General features: G+C 37.6%; 1 long non-coding RNA gene across 3 annotated transcripts in view; it reads right to left on the reverse strand.

The window, feature by feature from the left end:
- Window positions 1–363: 363 nt before the first annotated feature.
- Window positions 364–21,401, reverse strand: part of LOC128850909 (uncharacterized) — a 373,443-nt gene continuing 352,405 nt past the window's right edge. For all 3 annotated transcript variants that reach the window (XR_008448142.1, XR_008448144.1, XR_008448143.1), the window contains exon 4: window positions 364–573. This is a non-coding gene — a long non-coding RNA (uncharacterized LOC128850909). The remainder of the gene's footprint in view (window positions 574–21,401) is intronic.

A 21,401-nucleotide genomic window follows, 5' to 3' on the forward strand; every position in this document is an offset into this window, starting at 1 on the left:
ATTCCAAAGAGAAAAAATATATGTAAAAGAGGAACTGACATTTTACTGCTTTGATTTTCAAGTACTCAGACATTAGTTGAGTAGAAGAAATCGCACTGTAATGGAATTTCAAACCACTGGTTTGCTATTTTCATGTAGTAGGAACTGTATAACGCAATTCTGCATAGTTTAAGAAAGACTGTTTTCACTGGTGACTTTAAGGCTTATCTGAAGAATCTAAAGAGAAGGATGCTTATTTCTACTCCGTGATACTTAATAAAATTCAAAATTATGTCTGAGAAATAAAAAAACAAGCTAATAACAATGTATTGCTTTTGAAAAATGTTTCAAAGATTCAGAGAGGGAAATTAGACTTACCATCATGTTTGAAGGCCTCTGAAAAGTGGTAAAGGTTTGTTGGGGAGTGATAATGTGCAGCTCCTCTCCAACCTGGTGAAGATACACTTCCTAATGCAGGACTGCTTAATCGTGGTCTGTTCTTTGAATTAAATGAAGCTAAAGATGAACTACCAGATTTGATTCTTAGGATAGCAGCATATGACGTGGGGAGACCAGGAACAGCTTCTGAGTATTCTGAGGGGAAAAAAACAAAACCAAAACAAACCAAAGAAGTGAACACCAAATAAAAATAAAATCTTTCACTTTTCAAAAGAATATTTAGTTATGAAGTAGAAAAGTAGAAAAGTTTTAACTGCCAAATGAGCGCCAGAGGCATCCTGACTCGTTGAGAGGCTCAGCTTCAAGAAAGAACCAGATAACAGCACAGAGCTCTAAGCCAGAACATTCCCCAGCAGAATTCAACACGATAAGAAAATCAAGTGGTTGTTCAACTTCTTACTCATGATAATATGAGTTTTAATTCTATTTCTATGACCTTAAGTAATAGCAGAAAACTGTCTGCCAAGCCAACTCCTTCCTTCATATCTTTACATAATTTTCTATATGTGCTTCAACACTGTTTGAAAACAAATATGCTCCTCATTTAAACAGTACTCTACAAATCAATTGAGCTAGATAAAAAGACCAAGAGCTCATATCTGCACAAATATCTCACCCCAAACCACACACATGCCAAAATCTCCTACTTTTCTGTCTCTGCAATGTCCTTTTTTTTTTCCCTCTTCTGCCTGTACATGAAATATCAGTGTCCACAAATAAAGAATAGCACCCAAGTATTTGTTCCTGGTATAATGCTAAATATAAGAGAAATAAGTAAACTGCATTATTATTATAGATTAATATTAAAAAATATTACGCAGGAGCTTCAGGAGCAAAGCAAGAACACCCACTGAAATCTATAGTCCTTAGCATGCAACATTTTAAAATACATTGATATGCATTCTGACTCCTTTTGCTCATCTATATCAAGTGACTATGAAGGAACTAATTTTTAGGGAGACAGTGGAAGTGGCTGGCAGAAAAAAGATCATTATTCGGTCATCTCCACTGATGATAAATATAAATTGGACATTCTTCACATCATTAGCGTAACATGAAAAATGAAAAACTATGAGTGTTCAAAAGCTTTGAATAACAGCACACTCAGTTGATATAAATTCTAAATTATTAGGTCATGGTCTTGCTGGAGAGCTTTTGGAAAAATATTCTAAGCATAAACTTAGTTTGAACTATTTTATATATCAAGTGGTCTAGAATTAGAGAAATATGCATTTTACATTATGAAGATTGTAACAGTAAATACTCAGAGTCTTTCAGGTTTAGGAAAAGATCATTTCTGTACAGTATGTATTGTCTCTAATCAAATGTTAAAATGCATCTCTCCTACATTATAGAAGAAGCTGGAATTTGGCAAAAGCGGGTGACCAGTGTTCTAATGTTACCATTTTAATCTATGCCAATTCTAAATACACAGAATATTCAATGATTCCATATCTCATTTAGAATTTGTATTTAAGTACAAGTTTTGGCTATCAAAGGGGAAAGGCACAAATAAGGATAACTCTGCTTTAAATTGTTTTTCATCCTGGTCTCTCAAACCATGTACTTTATGATGTGCATCATGCTGTTTATACGTTATATACATATCATCATTCCTGGCCTACAAAAAGGGAGGAAGTAGAACATAATCAAGATAAATTAAAATGTTGAATGAAACTTTATCTTATATTACCTCTTGAAATATTATCACAGGAATACCATAGAATCATGGAATGGTTTGGATTGGAAGGGACATTTAAAGATCATCTAGTTCCTACACCCCTGCAATGGGCAGGGGCACCTCCCACTAAATCAAACTAATCAAGGCCCCATCCAACCTGGCCTTGAACACTTCCAGGGAGAGGGCATCCATACTTGCCTGGGCAACCTGTGCCAGTGCCTCACCACCCTCAGCATGAAGAATTTCTTCCTAATGTCCAATCTAAATCTTCCCCCCTTCCAATTTAAAGCCATCCCCTCATCCTATCACTACATGCCATTGTAAAAAGGTAGCACCTTCAGGTACTGGAAGGTCGCTATAAGGTGTCCCTTGAGCCTTCTGTTCTCCAGGTTGAACAACCCCAACTCTCTCAGCCTGTCCTCATAACAGAGGAGCTCCATCCCTCTGATCATCAGACTGTTACATGTACTGTGTGTCATACATATATCAGTAGTAAAACTCCAGTGAAGACCTGGACTAAGACCTTCTATTCAATGTAGTCCGTTTGTTGTCAACAGAAGATAGCCCCTTAGATGGTATTCCTGAGTATATCAGCTGTTCCCATTTGAGAATATTCAAGTAATTATTCTCATGTCATTTCCTTAGGAAAATTGTGAAACAGTCTTTCTTGGTGGGTAGACAGAAGGGCTTCCCATGCAAGTTAGAAAGAGCCGTATGTTGCTTTGTTTGCAAAGAAACGTAGATTAGCAATCAGAAATTAAATACTAACACTAATAATCCCGATTCTTAGATAGACCACTTACTATAGTTTCTGTGTTCCCACTGGCCTGCACTATCAGCTTAAAAAGTGGGTGGAGCAAGCAGACAACTCTGCGTGTTTCTACATAAACATACTGCTTTATAATTTTTCCTTTTGTTTTCAATAGTAAATTTTTCAAAGTTCACTGACAACAAAATGCAGCCAGGCCTCTACTCCTCTAACAAACCTCTCACTTAGCTCTCCTCCTTGTGTCTCTCATATTCTGTCATCTTCTCCTGCTTCCATAAAAATCTCCTAGATAATCTTGTTTACAAGAGAAGACCATCCTTCTGCCGGGTTCTGTGATCTGTCACCCAGCAAGGAACCTAAGCCAAATGAGCAACCTTCCTTTCTGCTGCCCTGGTACACAAGAGAAAAAAGTAGTACACATATACAGGTTATAAACAAACAGATCAAAAATTGGATCCTCCTTTACGCTTAATTCATTTACCACTGAGACAAACTGCAGATTATATATATGTGGGAAAGCAAAATAACAGCCCTTTCAAAACTGTACTATGAAGTACTTTTTTTAATTGGAAGGGTATGCCATCTTACAAGATGAAATATACTACAGTTCTTGTAAGCTTGAGCTAACAAGTCCTCCTGACCAAGTTCTCATCAGCCTTTATGCCATTAAAGATGAATACCTAGATCAGACTTTATGCCATTAAAGATGAATACCTAGAACAACTTCCAGGCAGTGAATCCCATCTGGAAAGGAATGATGTTTGAGGAGATGAAGGAGCCAGACAAACATGGAAGGCTAAGCAGTAAGGGGGGGCTGGACAACACCAAGACTCGCTCCAGGCTACCTAAGTTTTACCAACATATCATTTTTGCTAGACAAAAGTAAATAGAAGCCATACTGCAATCTCCAGTGGTGTGCAGCTTCCCTTTCTGTAGCAGTCTGAATCAAAATGTAGTTTCTGCTAATCTATTATTTCTCATTTTTAGGCTATACCTCTCCTGTTTATTTGCATTCATAAAGCAATAAGCTGCTCCAGTAAATAGGACTTAACAACCCTGAAATATTTTTGATAACTTCTTTTTGCGGTAGTGGTATGTGTAGGTGGCTTGGTAAAATTAACTTGTTCAGTGCTGTCTCATCAAGTCAAGCAGACTGTAATTCTTTTCTCACTTAAAAAGAAAAAAAAAAAAATTAAAATTCTGTGTTATCTAGTTGAACAGGGAACACTTGTTCCATGGTGGTAAATCCGAGGTTTGAAAGAACAAAGAAAAAAACAACATAATCTCAGATGGCCTGAGTGTAAAATATCATAGGAAGAAAGAGAAGAGAAGGATACAGAAGTCGGTCTACATGGTGAAGAGGTCCTGCAGTACTGGCAGTGTTATGCAAGCTGGTTTCTGACCTTTCATGGTGTAATTGTTTTGTTTGGCTGTGATAAGTGATCAATGTGAAATTTCTCCGACTCTGGTTGCCTTGCTCATGGGAATGCTGTATCTGTGTAAATCTTTTCTTGTAAGACATAACTGGAAATGGTTAATAAATTATACATAATCAAGTATGTTTTTATTTTGTTTAGTGGAAGCCTGTAGCCTGTGATCCTTACTGACAACTAGAGCAGAAAACAAGCTTACCTGGAAACAAACCCCACTTTCTAATCTGAACGTTTTCCTCCAGAGATTTAGACTTCTGAACTGCTTAGTTGCAGTGGCTTCATTTGAATATATTTTTATTAGAGTACTATTTACAATAAAATTATTCCTTTAGTTTCATTTGGATTAGAGTTCTGGGACTTGGGAGAATAAATTTATTTTCCATTATTTAAGTATGTAGTTAAACTGCTTGGAGGGTAGATGTTACTCTCTGATGTGTTTTTTAGCTTTATTAATCTACCCTTAAAATCCTTGAGAAATTCCATCAGAGACCTGGGGGTAGCTCTCAAAACTCTGCTGCACTTGAGCTTCACAATGAAATTACATTTCTCCTAACCACATTCTTAGAAATAACTTAAATATTTAGTATGAAACATCCAAAGTTTTTTCAGCTGGAAGGAGAGTTATATAAGGAATATATAGGCCCATATGGCAAAGATATTAAACAACTAGAAACCAGACATCATAAAATCAGTAGGTTAGATTAGTCTTCATGGTTCTTTGCACTGGAACCACTGGATTTATATTAATTTTAACAGCTATGTGATAGTTCTAACATAGGTTGTATATTTTATTCCCAGTGCACATTTTTTAAAATGGGATTTCCAGCAACAAATTATGATTTGAATTAGTTTTGGTAACTTCTTAATGAAACTGTGTTAACTCATTAAATTATTCATGCATCTTTTATTTCCAGTACATGCTGCTGTTCAGCCTTTCTTTGGTCAGATTCAACATAATGAAGAAAAACTGTGCCACAAGTAACAGAGAAATTGCCTTCAACTGGTTACAGAGTTTTTCTTCTTTTAGAAAAATAGAAAAAATAAGAATTTTAAGATCATTCAGAAGAAGTTTACTCCTATAATTTGTAATAGCTGTCAGGTTAGATTCAATTTCTTGTGTGCTGGGGGAGAATAAAGTTGACTCTGAAAGATGGGGTATCTGTACCCACTGGATGGCACGTGCTTATACACATTCCTTTGGAACAGTCCATGGATACAAATATAAACCACAAACACTACCCTGTTGTATCTTATATGACAGATTTGTTTCGAAAGGCACAATGTGTGTCAGTATAGCTCCAACAATGATACTCTGTAATTTGACCAAAATACATGCTTTCTTCAAGCAGAGAAAGATGACAAGGCAGATTCACTGAATCCATTCCGAAAACGTCTTTTAAAACTGTCTTTGTAGTGTTTGAAATCTAGAGAGAATAAAGGATTCTGACTCTTGGGGTGAGGTTTTGTTTTCCTTCATTCCTTTTCTTTTGTTTTTAATTGACTCCTGGTCAGTTAGTAACTCACTGACATTTTTCAACTACCTAATTAAAATGTAGACTATCTTATAATACTTGCAAATGTGACCTTCATTTGTGTATTTTTTCTAGGTAGCATGTTTAATCAAATGTCACTAAGAATGCTAATTCATTTTTTTCATTGTAACTTTTGATTACATTGTTTCACAGGAAGCCTTTGTTCTTTAAATCTTATGAAAATATATGCCTTCATTCTGTAAACTGGATTGTATCACTGTTGCTCTTAATTTTTTTTAAACAGAAATATGGTTTTTCTCTTGTTCTGTGTGTGTACATTGGCTTATTGGTTTCCTTTTAGATTGATTGATGACATCTAGCTTGACAATAACCTGAGAAAGATGCAAGAAAAGTTGGAAGATTGGTATGGTGTCTATCCAGGGCACCTCCTTCTGACAAGTAGGCTTACGACTAAAATACAGGAAAATATCAATAAATTATGTGTTACTGATTAAATGAAATTAATTGCAATTAATAAAAAAATAAGAAAAAAGAAAAAAGTAAAAAAGAAAAAAAAGGAAAAAATTAAAAAGGAGAAAGGAAAAAAAAAAGGGAAAAAAGAAGTGGAAGCCATCAGATATTCTCAAGAACAGGCAAGTGCATCTGCTCCTCGTCTGCACGCTTCCTAACATGTGTGGTTTGGTTTATGACTCAGAGATTTCATTTTAAAGATGCTAACATAGCCTAATTACTACTCAAAACAACAGACAGTACAGCAACATATGCAGACAAGCAGCAAAATCACACCAAAACAGTTAAAAAAGCTGAAACCTTCACCATGAACCTTTTTTTAAACATCTGGAACGTGTATGTCTACATATGAACTAGTTTGGCTGAGTTCACTTCACAGGTGATGAAGAGGACCGTGGCAATTGATGTGATGGACATGGCTATTTTTTTGGCATGGACAACAACAGCAAAAGTAAACTGAGTAGCCGAGGTGTCAACATTTCAGTTTGTTCAGATGTCCACTGTTTTAGCCTTCTCTTCATGAATCACTCAAGCTTCATTTGTGTCTTTTCTGCTAAAAATACCCAGTTTTTCTGTGGTGGAGGTTTGTTTTCCAAAGGAACAAGTGGGGATGAATTAGAAGAGTGAAGGTGTCAAAGAAAATATACTGGTGGTCTTCATTAACCTTTTTCACCACAGATTTGATAGGATTGGAAAGAGAAAATTCACCTATTTAAGATGGTCTTTCCTTGGGGAAACACATTTATTTTTGCCAAGACTTTGGCCAAAATAAGTAAACTTTAAATCAAAAAAATGTTCTCTTGAACATTTCCAGAGTCCAGTGTTCAAGGAAGATCTACAGTAATTTAATTTCAAAATCCAAAATAGCCCTTCACTTTGTAAAATTTGCTTTTCTCTTAGAAATCTGGTCATACAAGGCAGAAAAATTGAGACTATAGAATAGTATGGACAGATATGAAAAGAATTAAAAATAATTAGCGATATATTTTGTTTTCCTTTAAATTAACAAAGGGAAAGTGCTTTGAAGCCCTAAAGTATTGACTGGAAGATAGTAAAGAATATTTCCAGCAGCTATTACCAAATGAATCAGCATTTTTGGAATATTATACCGTTAGAGCTAATTTAAATGTCATGAATTTTTATGAGGGATTATCTTGGATAATGTAAAGATGCTTTTGTAGGTCTAGTCGTTGTTTCCCTTCCTACTGAAAGAGCAATTTTTTTTCCATCTTACTTCCACTTCATGCTCATAATGTAGCAAATAGATGGCCCAATATATGCCCAATTAATCCCACTTTGCATCCAACATAGAACATCCACTAGATAAAGTAATATACTTTAAAACGGAAATCTTTAAGCTACAGAATACTTACAAATGCATTAACAAAAATAATAAAAGTAATAATATATTCCAATTATGGAAGAACATTGCTCCAAAGGAAAGTAATTTTAAGATGAGAAAAACGCTTTGAAATTATTGCTATAATTTTTTCTATCAAACATTTAAAATTTCCTCTTTCAAAGTATACTAATATAATATATAGATTACAACTCGCTCGGGTATGCTTCTGCTGGAGCATGGGCTTCAAAACCAGTGATTATATTCAGTCAACGCTTTGCTCCTTTTTCAAATACACTGAAGTCATGCAATGAAAAGTGCTTTTCAGATGTTAAACAATATAAAACTCTTATTTGAAAACTCTTCTCATTAATATATTGAAGGAAAGGTTAACTCCAAGTAGAATCAACAAAACTTTAACATATTCCATCTAGCTTAATATTTATTACTCCTCTTTGTGCATTCTTTAAGACCCCAGATCTGTCTGACACTTTACTGATGTGTGGAATTCTTCTGTCCATTTTTCTAATAAAATTGAGGTTTAGGCTAGATTTGTCTGAAAAATAGCACTTAAAGCAGATAGTTTAGATATGCGAGGGCATCCCTACTCTCTTGCCACCCAAGAAAGAGAACTCAGACATTAGCTTCCTCTACGTATCTTGTGGTCTTTGGCCTAAGGGTGTAGTGCTACTTACTAGGTGCAATTTGTAGGCAAATGTGACGAAGTGCCCTAAGATTCCTGAGTGATTTTTGTTTGTCATGTTTTATATACATTTAATTGTCTCACAACTTTCATACAGTATTTTTCAGCTCAAACATGGCATGTGTTCTCCAGTAAGGAAGTATGGAGAGTAACTAATGTGAAATCCATAGATTAGCCTACACAACATACTTTTAATTGAAATCTTAACTTCTTTTCCCTGTGGCTGATGATCATCAGAGTGAGCCCTCACTTTTAAATGTGAAGGAAGAACCAAGTACCGAAGGTCAACTATTTCAGCACAAATCAATTAAAGTAATTAGGTGAATAGAAATCCTTATTTATAGCCCTTCCTTTCTACATCGATATTCACATCAACGTTATGTGGAAAATAACAGAGCAATCTAGAGTGAAGGAGGAATTTGTAATTGACATTGCTAATATAAAGTGCTTGATTAAATTGTTAATACCATCATGAAAATGGAAGATGATGATAATGATAATAATAATAACAACAATAATAATGAAACTACCTGGCGATTTTCTTGGCAATGTAAACGTATACACTTGTAAAAAAAAGTCTGCCCTCTGGAAGTTTAATGTGACTGTTTTGCTAATCCCCTTCTTCATCTCACCTAGAATTGAAAACCCTATCATCTCATGATCACTTTGTCCCAGGCGTACTCCAACCATCACATCTCTCCACAAGGCCTGTTCACAAACAGCAGGTCACTCTCCCTTGTCAGCTCACTCACCAGCTGTGTGAGGAAGTTGTCTTCCACACACTCCAGGAACCTCCTAGACTGCTTCCTTTCTGCTGTATTGTACTTCCAGCAGATATCAGGAAGATTGAAGTCTCCCATGAGGACAAGAGGTAGCAATCTAGAGACTATCCTCAGCTGTTTATAGAAGAGGTCATCAGCTGCTTCTTCTTGGCTGGGTGGTCTGTAACAGACTCCCATCACAATGTCTGCTTTCTTGTGGGCTCCTCTGATTTTAACCCACAGGCACTCAGTCCCTTCCTCACTGTAATTGAGCTCTAGAGTATCAAAGCACTCTCTAACATACAGGGCTACACCGCCTCCTCTCCTACCTTTCCTGTCCTGCGTGAAGAGTTTATACCTCCCCATAGCTGCACTCCAGTTGTACGAGTCGTCCCACCATGTTTCCATGATGGCAATGAAGCTTCCAACTCCTCCTTCTTATTGTCCATGCTGCGTGCATTGGTGTAAATGCACTTCAGCTGGGCTGGCAAACCTTCAGCCCTCATAAAGGGAATAGAGCTCATTCCCGATTGACCGGTCCTTGGAATAACTAACTCCACAGTGCCAGTTTCATCCCTACTGTCCCCAGGTATAATCACCCCCACTTGCTCTGAGGTGATGTACTGGCGGTCCTCTCCAGCACACCATCTCTCAGTTACTGGAGTCTCACTTCCAGGCTCACTCCCCACTAAGGTGGTCTCGTCCCCCTCCCCCTTCACATCTAGTTTAAAGCCCTATTTAAGAGCCTAGATAGACTTTTAGTAAGGACTTTAGTCCCCCTAAAAGACAACCATGTCCCATCCCGAGTAAGAAAGCCTGGCGGTGGGTGGGTCACCCCATGATCAAAGAACCCAGAGCCTTTCTCCTCACACCAGGCTCGGAGCCAGGCATTAATCAACTGTTTCTCTTTGACCTCCTGCTTCTCACTCCTTAACACTGGAATGCAGCTAAACACTACTTGTGCCCCAGAACCCTCCAACGTTCTCCCTGAAGTCTCTCTTGATGGCTTTCAGGTTTCTGTGCTGTAAGTCATCATTGCCTATTTGAAATACTGCTAGAGGGTATCAGTCTGTCTCTTTCACCAAGGAAGGTAGTTTTCTAGTAACATCCTTCACTGATGCCCCTGGTAGGCAGCAGACCTCCCTGTGGAGTGGGTCCAGTCTGCAGATGGGTCCCTCTGTTCCTTTTAGAAGAGAATCCCCTAAGACGATCACTCTCCTCTTCTTCTTTACTGAAGATGTTTTTATTGTCTTCAGAGGATGGCGTGGCCTAGGGAATGTTTCTAGGCTGTGGGAACCATCTTCTTCATCCTTAGGGATGGTTTCCACCTGCAGTGCTTCATATTTATTCCTCAAGGGGATCTGGGGGTTTGTTGTCTGGGTGGGGGGAGCAGGTTTCCTGCACGGGGCAGGAGTTTGCTGCCATTCCCCATCTCTTATTCCCCCAACCTTACAGTTTGCAGGTGGGAGTTGCTCAGCTGCACTAACTCCAGCAGCCTGCTGATTTTGTGAGAGGGTGCTGCTCCAGTAATCTATCTCCCTCTCACATTCCCTGATGGTCCTTAGTCTGTTCACCTCCTCCCTCAGCTCTACCACCATGCAAAGTAGCTCCCCTACACGAGCACAGCTTCCACAAGTGGACCCAATGCCGGAGGCATGACCTAGTGTAGGAGGGGGATAATGCCTACAGCCCAGGGTCTGGGTAGTTGCATGGACCCTCTGAGGCTCTGAAGACTGTTAAGGGGGGTAAGATGTTCTGCTGCTTCTGAAGCGTTTTCAACAACAGTAATAAAACAAATTTAAAACCTCCACCTTGTTATGATGGGTATTATTCCACTGTCGTCTTGCATGGAAACAACTATTCCATGAAAAGGTACATGCAGAAGCTTGTCTCTTGTCTTCTGTGTCTAAGATGGACTAATAGAGGTGAACACACAAACCTTCCAAAACAGCCAAAATCATAGACTCATAGAATCACCAGGTTGGAATGGACCCACTGGGTCATCGAGTACAACCATTCCTAACAATCCCTAAACCATGCCCCTCAGCACCTCATCCACCCGTTCCTTAAACACCTCCAGGGAAAGTGACTCCACCACCTCCCTGGGCAGCCTCTGCCAGTGCCCAATGACCCTTTCTGTGAAAAAATTTTTTCTGATGTCAAGCCTGAACCTCCCCTGGCACAGCTTGAGGCCATTCCCTCTTGTCCTGTCCCCTGTCACTTGGGAGAAGAGGCCAGCTCCCTCCTCTCCACAACCTCCTTTCAGGTAGTTGTAGAGAGCAATAAGGTCTCCCCTCAGCCTCCTCTTCTCCAGGCTAAACAACCCCAGCTCTCTCAGCTGCTCCTCATAAGACTTGTTCTCCAACCCTCTCACCAGCTTTGTTGCTCTTCTCTGGACACGCTCCTTCCAGTCTTTGCAATAAAGAGTGCATTCTGCAGGGATTTCTATTTGCATATTATTTTCCTAAACTGGAAAATGACTTTCTTGTACTAAAACTCTAATATCCCACAGTCTCTTCAGGTGATACTTAATTCTTTTCCTCTGTGTTCATAGTGGTTGTTTTTAACCACAGGATCTGGTGTCTGCTTGTGTGTGTTTCCAACTGTAAACCTATTCTGGTGGTGAGCATAGCACCCTCAATGAAGTATTTGCAAATTCAAAATGAAGCTCTCAAAAGGATGCAGCCAACAAGACAGACTAGCAGTGCCTTGAAGGAGACAGAGTTGAGCTGTTCATGCAGTGCTCTATGATGGAAAAAGGAGAGTCTGTACAGCTGATCTCAAAGTGCGGATTATACAAAAATAATGATAACAGTACTGAGATAATTTCCTGACACAATGGTTTTGTTACTCAGACAAAACAAAAAGAGTAATTTAGTAGGGAGCTACCTAGTGGTTTACTAAATGATTATTCTAATTTTCAAGTTCAGTAAAATATTTTATGTATTTGAGGCAAGAAAATCAAATTATTGTTGTTTATCTCACTCTGAACTTCAGCAGAATAGTCATAATTAATGCTTCCGTCAAATACTTGTAGAAACTAAAATCTGAAAATACCTAACTTTGGTAAAATGATGCCATATAAGGGTGAAAAAGAGGACTTTAAGTTATGACAGGGTGAAATATTAAAGTAATAACTATGGTTCTGTTTGCATGCAGAGAGATAACTTCCAAAACCTGATTAATTACTACTATTAAGAAAGAGGAGAAAGTTCAGCTTTGTGAACATCTGAGGAACCTGAACACATATATATATATGTCTATGGGACCTGATGAGATGCATCCCTGAGTCCTGAGGGAATTGGTAGATTTGGTTCCCAAGCCACTCTCCATGATATTTGAAAAGTCATGGCAATCAGAAGTCGTCCCTGGTGACTGGAAGAAGGGTAATGTTGTGCCCATTTTTAAAAAGGTTAGAAAAATGACCCTGAGAACTACCAACCTGTGTATCTGAAAAAAACATGCAGATATTAAAACTTAATCCTGGATAAACACACATATGCAGAATGCTTTGCTGTAAAAGATCAAAAGGATTTAACAGAGGGCAGAGAAGCATTTTCACCATAGTAATAGTATTAATTAATATTAGAAGCTTAATTGGCTGCATAATTAGCATTATCTGCGTTCCAGCTGGGTGGTCCCAAACAATCACTGATGCCCAAGATTGTCCCACAGAGTGCAGGACTTTGCAATTGCCCTTGCTAAGGTTTCTGTCAGCCCATTTCTCCAGTCTGTTGAGGTCCTTCTGGATGACAGCATGACCTTTTGTCATTATCAGCCACTCTTCTTCGTTATGTGTCATCTGCAAGCTTGCTGAGGGTACATTCTGCCCCATCATCCAGATCATTAAAGAAGAATGTAAAACAGGACTGCAATCAGTATTGATCCCGGAGGTACAGTGTTACTTACTGGCTTCCATCCAGACTTTGTGCTGCTGACCACCACCCTCTGGGCCCAGCCAGTCAGCCAGTTTTCAACCTATGTCATTGTCTGCTCACCCAGCCCACACATCAACAGCTTCTCTTAGCGGATCTTATGGGACACAGTGTCAAAGGCTTCCTGAAGTCCAAGTAGAAAATACCCACTGCTATCTCCTCACCTACCAGCCTTAATCACTAGCATTATCTTCTGTCCTTTCCATTTTTCCATGTCTGTTCCTCCCTGACCCACCACCATCACTTTTCTCTGCATTTGACCCTTCTCAGAATAATCTCATAACAGCTATATCTTCAGCTCCTCTCAAATATCCCATAGGTTTGCTCTTTCCCATGAGATCCATGATAACCTTGTTTTTCTCTTCATCAGCTCCAGTGTTCTGGCTGAGCCTCATCACGGATGCATCTCAGAGGTTCGTTCAGTGGCCCATGAGTCAGTGGCTTGAGACTGTGTCTTTGACTTTGTTTCTGCTATCTCCTCTTCGTTAAAGATTGTGTATCTAAATGTTTGATTTTATGTTTTTTTCTCCGTCTTGTGGTAGTGTTTTAGGGACAGACCAATTAGCCTTACATGCCACGTATCATTACAGCTCATGGTGCTGTGTACTTCCCTGGAAAGCATCTGAGAGTAACAGCTCAACCAATGTTTCTTTGGATTTCTTTTTTGGATTAGTTTATCTCCTTTATTGTCTTCTCACTATATTGCGGACTAGGGAGACTAGACTTCCTAAATGTAGCCTTTGGGTACATTACCTTTAACTCTCAGTGAAAGTCAGTAATACGTATGTACCTTAATCAGGTTTAGAAGTTGGATTTGTTCCACCTCGGGCTATTTATAATAATTTTACCTTCCCAATAACTTTCAGGAAACTGAAGTATCCATTTTACAGGTGTCATAAATGTCAGTAGCACATAGCTGCCATATACATATAATTGTTTTTAAATATATATGTTGACAATAAAAGGGGTTAGCCTCTTTGAGCAAAGTGGACAAGGTATTGTATAGGTTTTCAGTGACTAATAGCTAACATGAGAAAGCAAACATTAAATAAGTTACACAAAAATATTGGCAGTTTATAACTGCCTTAGATATTATACATACAATTAAAATATCTTAGCATTATAAATAGACTTTACAATTCTATCCTACAGGGTGTTTGAAGGAAGATGGGAGCCTGAAGTCTCAAATGAAGACTCACACTCAAAATGATTTGACAATCATACCATATGCAGCCCAACAAGATGCCCTGTAACATCATCCCATCCAACAGTGGGCAGTAACATGCCTCCTTATAGACTAGTCAATGACTTATGACAGTCCCCGAAAAGCTATTACGAATGCTCTGCCTAGTCTTTTCATAAAGTCATCGGGAAGAATTCCTATTAGGAATTAACAATAAGAAATATATGACATGATAATTATAAATCTCAAAACAAAGCATGTTTTCTTATTACAGATAGCAATATGTCTAGAAGAGAAATTTTCACCAGTAAGAAGCACTATTATAAATTTGCACGCGTGATTCTAATAAAATGTATAAATGCATTAAAGCAGGATTCTAATAAAATGTATAAATGCATTAGAGCCGTCTATGTGGGAAACAAATAATCTGCAAACATTGGCACTGTAACAGATGTAATGGGATTACATTGGAACCAGTACCGAAACATGACAGCCAGACTTGGTCCCCGTATACACATCAAGTGAATAAGCAATGAAAACAAATACAGCAGAGAAAAATCAGCAAAACTGATTTCAGAAGTCACCACAAAGGACTTTTCTAAGACAATCAGAAACATCTATTGCATTTCAAAATAACAATAGTTTGCAAGCACTTAGGGGAGTACACATGGGCAACAATAAGAAAAGGCTTGTCATGTCTTGTTTTGGCTTTATTACTGATTTTCATTTCAAAAAGTAGTTGCCATTTTATAGACATTGAATACAGCAGGAATTTTTAAGTAAAGATTTTGGAATCAATCAAGACTGCCAAGAATTCCAGGAGAATTTGTAATAATTCTTTTTGTTACAATGTAATTTAGTACTGTCATATTTGAAAAGCATAGAGTAGAAAGATTTACTCTAAGTCATCTTGTTGGCATATAGAACTTCACTGTAAACATAGTATGACAGTTATGAAGCCTGAGGTTATAGCTTTCATTTCAAAAACATCTATATAAAGAAAAGATATTGAATCAATAACCTTGTCATTTCAAGGGAATTTGCATTCCACGGGCTTATGTTCCCATCTATGGTTTTTCATTACTAAATGACAACGAATGTCAATCATGATAATAGAGAAAACATCTTTGCTTACCTGAAGTTTCCCTTACTTTAAAATAATAAATTCCATAGACTTGTTACTCTGGGAGGTTTCGGACAGTGTAGCACAGAGTCAGAGAAGATCTATCAGTCACCAGTAGGAGGGGCATATTTAAGGATACACTTCCAGGAACATGGCTTCTAGAACCAGATTATTTGTACCCAGTTATGATGAGAAATAGCTTGAGGGAAAAAGGCTACTACATCAGGAAAAATTTTTTTATGGAAAGGGTCATTGGGCACTGGAATAGGCTGCCCAGGGAGGTGGTTGAGTCACCTTCCCTGGAGGTGTGTAAAGGATGGGTGGATGAGGTGCTGAGGAGCATGGTTTAGGGAGTGTTAGGAATGGTTGGACTCGATGATCCAGTGGGTCCTTTCCAGCCTGGTGATTCTGTGATTCTATGATCTACTAATGAAACACATGGGAAATTTAATTTTGCAATAACATACCAAATTCTTTTTATTTCAGTGACCATCTCTATTTGTCTCCAAAGCAGGTTGTATTTGTGGACACAATTTGTCAAGAAAGCCAACTTGATGTAATGCTATTTTATCTGCCTTCAGGTTGGAGTCCACAGATTTGTGATGACGGGGCCTCCACCATACTGCACACGCTAGTCACCTAGGGCATGATTGTGACACATTGGCCTCCTAATTTTAGCAAGAAAAGCCTATGTTTCTACATACTTCATGCACTTGTGTAATTTAGAATTGATGTTGTCTGCTAAACAGACAGATTTCTGTTTTGAGACCATTGAACATTTACACAGCCCATAGGTAAATGTCAGAATTGTCACCATCACTCTGTATTCAGATTTCAAAATTTTGCAGACTCTTCCAGAACGAAGTTTTAACGCAAAGGTCAAACAATGTTTTAAATGACTAAATTCACTTGCATCAGGCTTACAGACACTTCCTAGGCACACTTTCAACATTTTATTCTTGTCTGAAGGAATTTTATGTGTTTCATAGTTACTATTTTAATATTTAATTCTTAAACTCTGTTTGAGCTGCTGGCCCTCCTGTCCTGTAGGGAAATACCATAAAGGCACATCTGGAAGGATTAGAGTATTTTTGGGGCTGGTCTCTTTTGTATCAATTTTATCCCTTCCATATAAATGAGCAAAACTAGGTCCTGAGGATTATCTACTTACAGCCTTCCATGAGGATGAACAATAAAGGCATTGATATCTTATTATTCATTTGTTTTCATTTTTATAATCTCCTCCAGAGAAGGTGAACTTGAGCAGAGAAATTACTCCAAAAGTATTTTAGAGCATGCAGCCCTCTTATTGTTCCCAAGACTGAACTTTTTTCTCTCTCTTCTTCCAACTTAGCGCCAACGGGCTCTGTCAGAGAAGGAAGGGGCTTCACAAAAGCTCTCATCATTGCTGCTGCATGGGATTTGTGTGGACCAGATGTTTTTATGCTTCTACTTTTAGTTGTCAGTATGGATTACAAACTGAGTTTCTGAAAGCTACAAAAATGACAGCAGGGAAGGGTCTGTTTCTTTCAAAAGTATTTTGAGAACAACTGATGCTGGGTTTCTCTGTTCTCCGGTCTTTGTCTTCTGTCAATAAGCTTCTGGAAAGTTAGTGAGAATAAACTCTGTGGGTCAGTGTCATGGGCAGCAGGCTCAAAAGTTCATCCTTTTCATGCGCTGCTTAGTGAGATGTACATTTACCCAGTTTTCTCAATCTCCATTGCTTCTTCAAAGGAAAATGCAAGAAGACCCTCTGGATTTGAAAATCCTTTTGACTCTGCCTAAGCGCTGAGGTTTTAAAATTCAGCTTTTTAAAAGGGGAGATTTTCCTACATTTATGCTCATTATTGACCAGTGGAACCACATTTGAAGGAAAACCCTCTGCAGAAAGTATGGAATTTTGAACTTCAAAATGACATTAATTTTTTTATACACATACATTCCTCACAGATGACTGTCACTGCACAGCACTGGAACCAGGAAAAGAATGAGAATAAATAAACACAGAAGAGAAGCTGTCAGGTTATGGGAGATATGTAGACTTAAGAAGAAAATGAAAGTGACAAATTTCCGTTTCTTCCCTCTGCTCTTCATGATCATATTATTTCTGGAAATGGGATAGTGCAGAAGAAAATACTGGAGATGCAAAAAGAATAAGTCTGATAGAACAAAACCAGAGAAGTTAAAAGAATCACAGAATATTGCTGATAGTAGCTATAAGGAATAAAATCTGCCTGGTTACATTTTAATTTTCTTATCACTGGTAACAACAGAATCAGGAAAAAAATATACAGTCATCAGCGTAATATTGCTGGAGCTAATAAAGGATAATACTGAGAACATTACACCCAGATCAAAACAGAGGTGAGATGAAGAATTCTAAATGGGATCAAAACTCTACACCAGCAGACACACTGCATTGCACTTGGTCAAAACACCTGTTTTTTATGGAATCAAACTGCCCATTACATTACTAAGGAGCACTCACCAGCACAGCAAAACCAACTATCAGCTGCTGCTATTAAATTAACCTCTAGAAAGAGATGGTTAAGACTAAAAAAATAGCACCAGCTCTCTTGTGCTTAGTCGTTTAAAACATAGCCTGACCTTTGAGTGGAAAACCTCGCTCTAGGAGAGTTTGCAAAATTTTGAAATCTTAATACACAGAGCAATGGTGACAATTCTGAAATTTACCTATGGACTACGTAAATGTTCAAAGGTCTCAAAACAGAAATCTCTGTCTTTCTAGCAGACAGCACCAACTCTGCAGTATAGAGATAGCAGGGGAAAAGAAAGGTCTCTTATTTATATATTCTGCTACTTTTGTAGTAGGTTTTTCCATCACTTTCTTAGGAAATCTCTTGTGAAGATTTCTGCACCATGTTTATACTGTTACAGTGAGATAGCTGTGATAATGGCCACTACATGGCTACTGAGTTGATTGAAAGCACAAATGACCAGTGATGACTTTTATTATCTCTGGGAACTTACTTCTGTAGACCCTATAGAACAAAACTCTGTTCATCTCATCACTTTTTGACCTGTTGTCTCCTTCCTCCACACCTAATCAATATCTGTGAAACCCCATGACAGTGAGGTTGGGATCAGATGACCTTTAAAGATCCTTCGCAATCCAAATCGTTCTAAGATTCTAGAAGCAGCAGATGGTCAAAGAAGATTCATGGATTTCTGATCAGATGGGCATATCCCAAAGCAGAATCACACTTTACACTATTGACAGTCTCAGACTTGCAGAAGAACCGATAATCAATGCTAATTTTACTGGAGTTTTTGGCACATACACTAGTGTCTACTAGAGACTACACTGATCCCAAACAAAAACTGAGGGCCAGGATGACATGAAGGGACTCTACAGAAAGCTGTCCCATTTTTAACAGCAGTTATTTGAAGCCATCTCTAATTGCTCTGCATTAACAAGCTTTTCAGTTCATTAATAGCAGTTAATAGCTCATCAGGCTTGCATGGTGCCTGGGAAAAACTTTCTGCTAAAAGTACAGCATAACTAATATCTTTATTTAGCTGGTGTCAGTTTACTCGAGCTTCATTTCCGTAGCTAGCAAAGAGACATTTTTACTCTTCAAATGCAATCAGAAATTGTCTTCTACAATTATGATCTAGGTCTTCAGTTCTATCCATACTAATCTAGATTGCTCATGATTTAGTAAATTGTATGTTTATCAGTAGTAGCAATATTCATGAAGAGTAATAGCCCAGTATATCTCAAGACATGGGGTTTCATTTCCTCTTGACTATTCCTGTAAATCAGGTTTTAGACGCTGTAAAGACAATGTAAAGAACTTGTTGTGGCAATAAAGGTTCAAGTTTGAAAAGGTAAATTAAAAAAAAAAAGAAAATTTGATAGTTTGAGGTAAATAAATCTTAAAACTTTGCCTTTCTTAATATGAATTTTAGCAGATAGGTCTGTCATCATATAAGGAGTTGTTCATAAAACAAAAGAGGTCAACTTTTCTGTAGAAAATGTTCCTAAGAAAGAATATAAAAGATTCCATTTAGAAGGAAAAGTTTTCATTTTGTGTCATATTACTCAGCTTTCTACTAAAAGTTCACCTGTTTTTACTAGGGTATACTTCTTTAAAAATATATTTCTATCAAAAAATGTCTATTTATAAAAGTGAAAAAAATTGCAAGAACACATCAATTTGGATGAATGTTTTACTGAAATGACTTTTAAAGTACTGATATAATCAGACACTGAAAAATGTCCTAGAATACCAGAATCTTAGCTGTATCTGGCATTCTCTTAAGATGTAGGAGATAACATGTTCACTCTCCTGTTATTTTCAGTTTTCAGATAAATGTTTACTAAGCATAAAAGAAAAACTAATCCTGGAAATCAGCATGAGAGTATTCTCTTGTGCTGTAAAAGTCCCTCGTTAAAGGCCCAAAGAGGTATAAGAGGTAATGGGAATATCAAGCCTATGAATCCACTTGTAAACTACTCTGGTGTTTAAAAAACTCATCTATGCTTGGAAAGATTGAGGAATAGACTCTGGAAAAGCATAAACTGAATCTAAGCAACACACCCTTGATACACATTTTAAACACTAATTTATCAAATATTACCAGGCTTGACTTGTTTCTTGGTTTTGTTGTTGATTGATGTTGATACACACTGTCAGGCAGTGCATGCACTCATCTTAATATTAAAAGGTCTAAAAAACGCTTAATTCTATTCTTTCTATAATAAGGACTTTTAAAAGCATTTATTCTACTCAGACACCTACTTTAAGATTTCAAACAACTACTGTAAACATTAACACAAAAATCCCGTGGTTCAGGATTTTGTACAGAGTGGTAGAGGATGTTAAATCCATGTCCAGTGAGTACCAACCTAATGTTTATCCAAACTGTACCTTCCTTTTGGAGAAGAGACTTCCACCTTGTGGGACTGCTGTGTACATGTTGTGAACCTCTGAACTTCTTCAGAGGTTTTTGAATATATTAGAGTTTTTTCTCTGCCTGCAGCTCATGTAATAGGCTACTGACTTATGGCACTTGTGTTTCTGAATCTCATGGGTTATTAAGCTTCTCAGAAGGGCAAAGAGGAATCTCCAGCCACCAAGGACTGAAAGCAGCCACCAGAATTTTTTTCTCAGTCTTAAAGATAAGCAGAAGGCATTTGTACCACACTGTCTTAAAAGAACATTTTGAAAACTCTACTTGGGTATAAAAGCGATTTTAGAAGCATAGACAACTGAAAATATAATGTAAATATGCAAATGGTTGTCTCATAAAGAACACTACTGGTGATGTTTTTCTGTATTTTAATTTTAAACACATATGAAAATACCTTAAACATACGGTTTTGTAAGATAATGACAGCGTAAGAACATGTTACAGCAATGATAATAACATCTAACTATTAAACAGATATAACCACTGAACCATTCTTTTCCAGTCTTCTAGTAACTGCAAAAATCTACAATTTATGGGGAGGTTGGGGTGGTGTGTCACTTTTTCTTCTTCAGCCCACTGTATAAAACAGCGTTTTGCTCAACGTCTTAAATAAAGCTTCTTTCCCAATTAAACAGTTCTTATTATCCCATATGCCCACATAACATCTTTTTCACAACACAGTTGCACTTCAACCTCTTTTGACTGGGCTTAGAAATAACCAATATTTACAATTGACTTCAAAACAAAATTTAAAAAAAAAAAAAACACCCTGAAATAAAGAGTACATTTGAGTGTTTTTGAGCACAAGATTTTTACAGCTTTTGGAAAAAAGAAAGGAAGTAATTTACTTCTCTTAGCTTCCAAAATCACAGCCAGGGGCATCTTATGACTTATTCTTTTCTACAGTATAAAGTCAAACAAATAGCACTGAAGTCACTGCAGACTATTTTAGCTGTCCTAAGTGGACAAACTACACAGGATGGACTTTCTGGGAGACTTATTGCATAGCAGACCTGTTTCACGAGTGACATACTAAGAGCTTAGTGTCACACACTGAATTAAGAGAAACTACTTTTGTTTTCATGAATGTATAAC

This window comes from Cuculus canorus, chromosome 1 (assembly GCF_017976375.1).
Source record: "Cuculus canorus isolate bCucCan1 chromosome 1, bCucCan1.pri, whole genome shotgun sequence".
Classification (NCBI taxonomy): domain Eukaryota; kingdom Metazoa; phylum Chordata; class Aves; order Cuculiformes; family Cuculidae; genus Cuculus; species Cuculus canorus.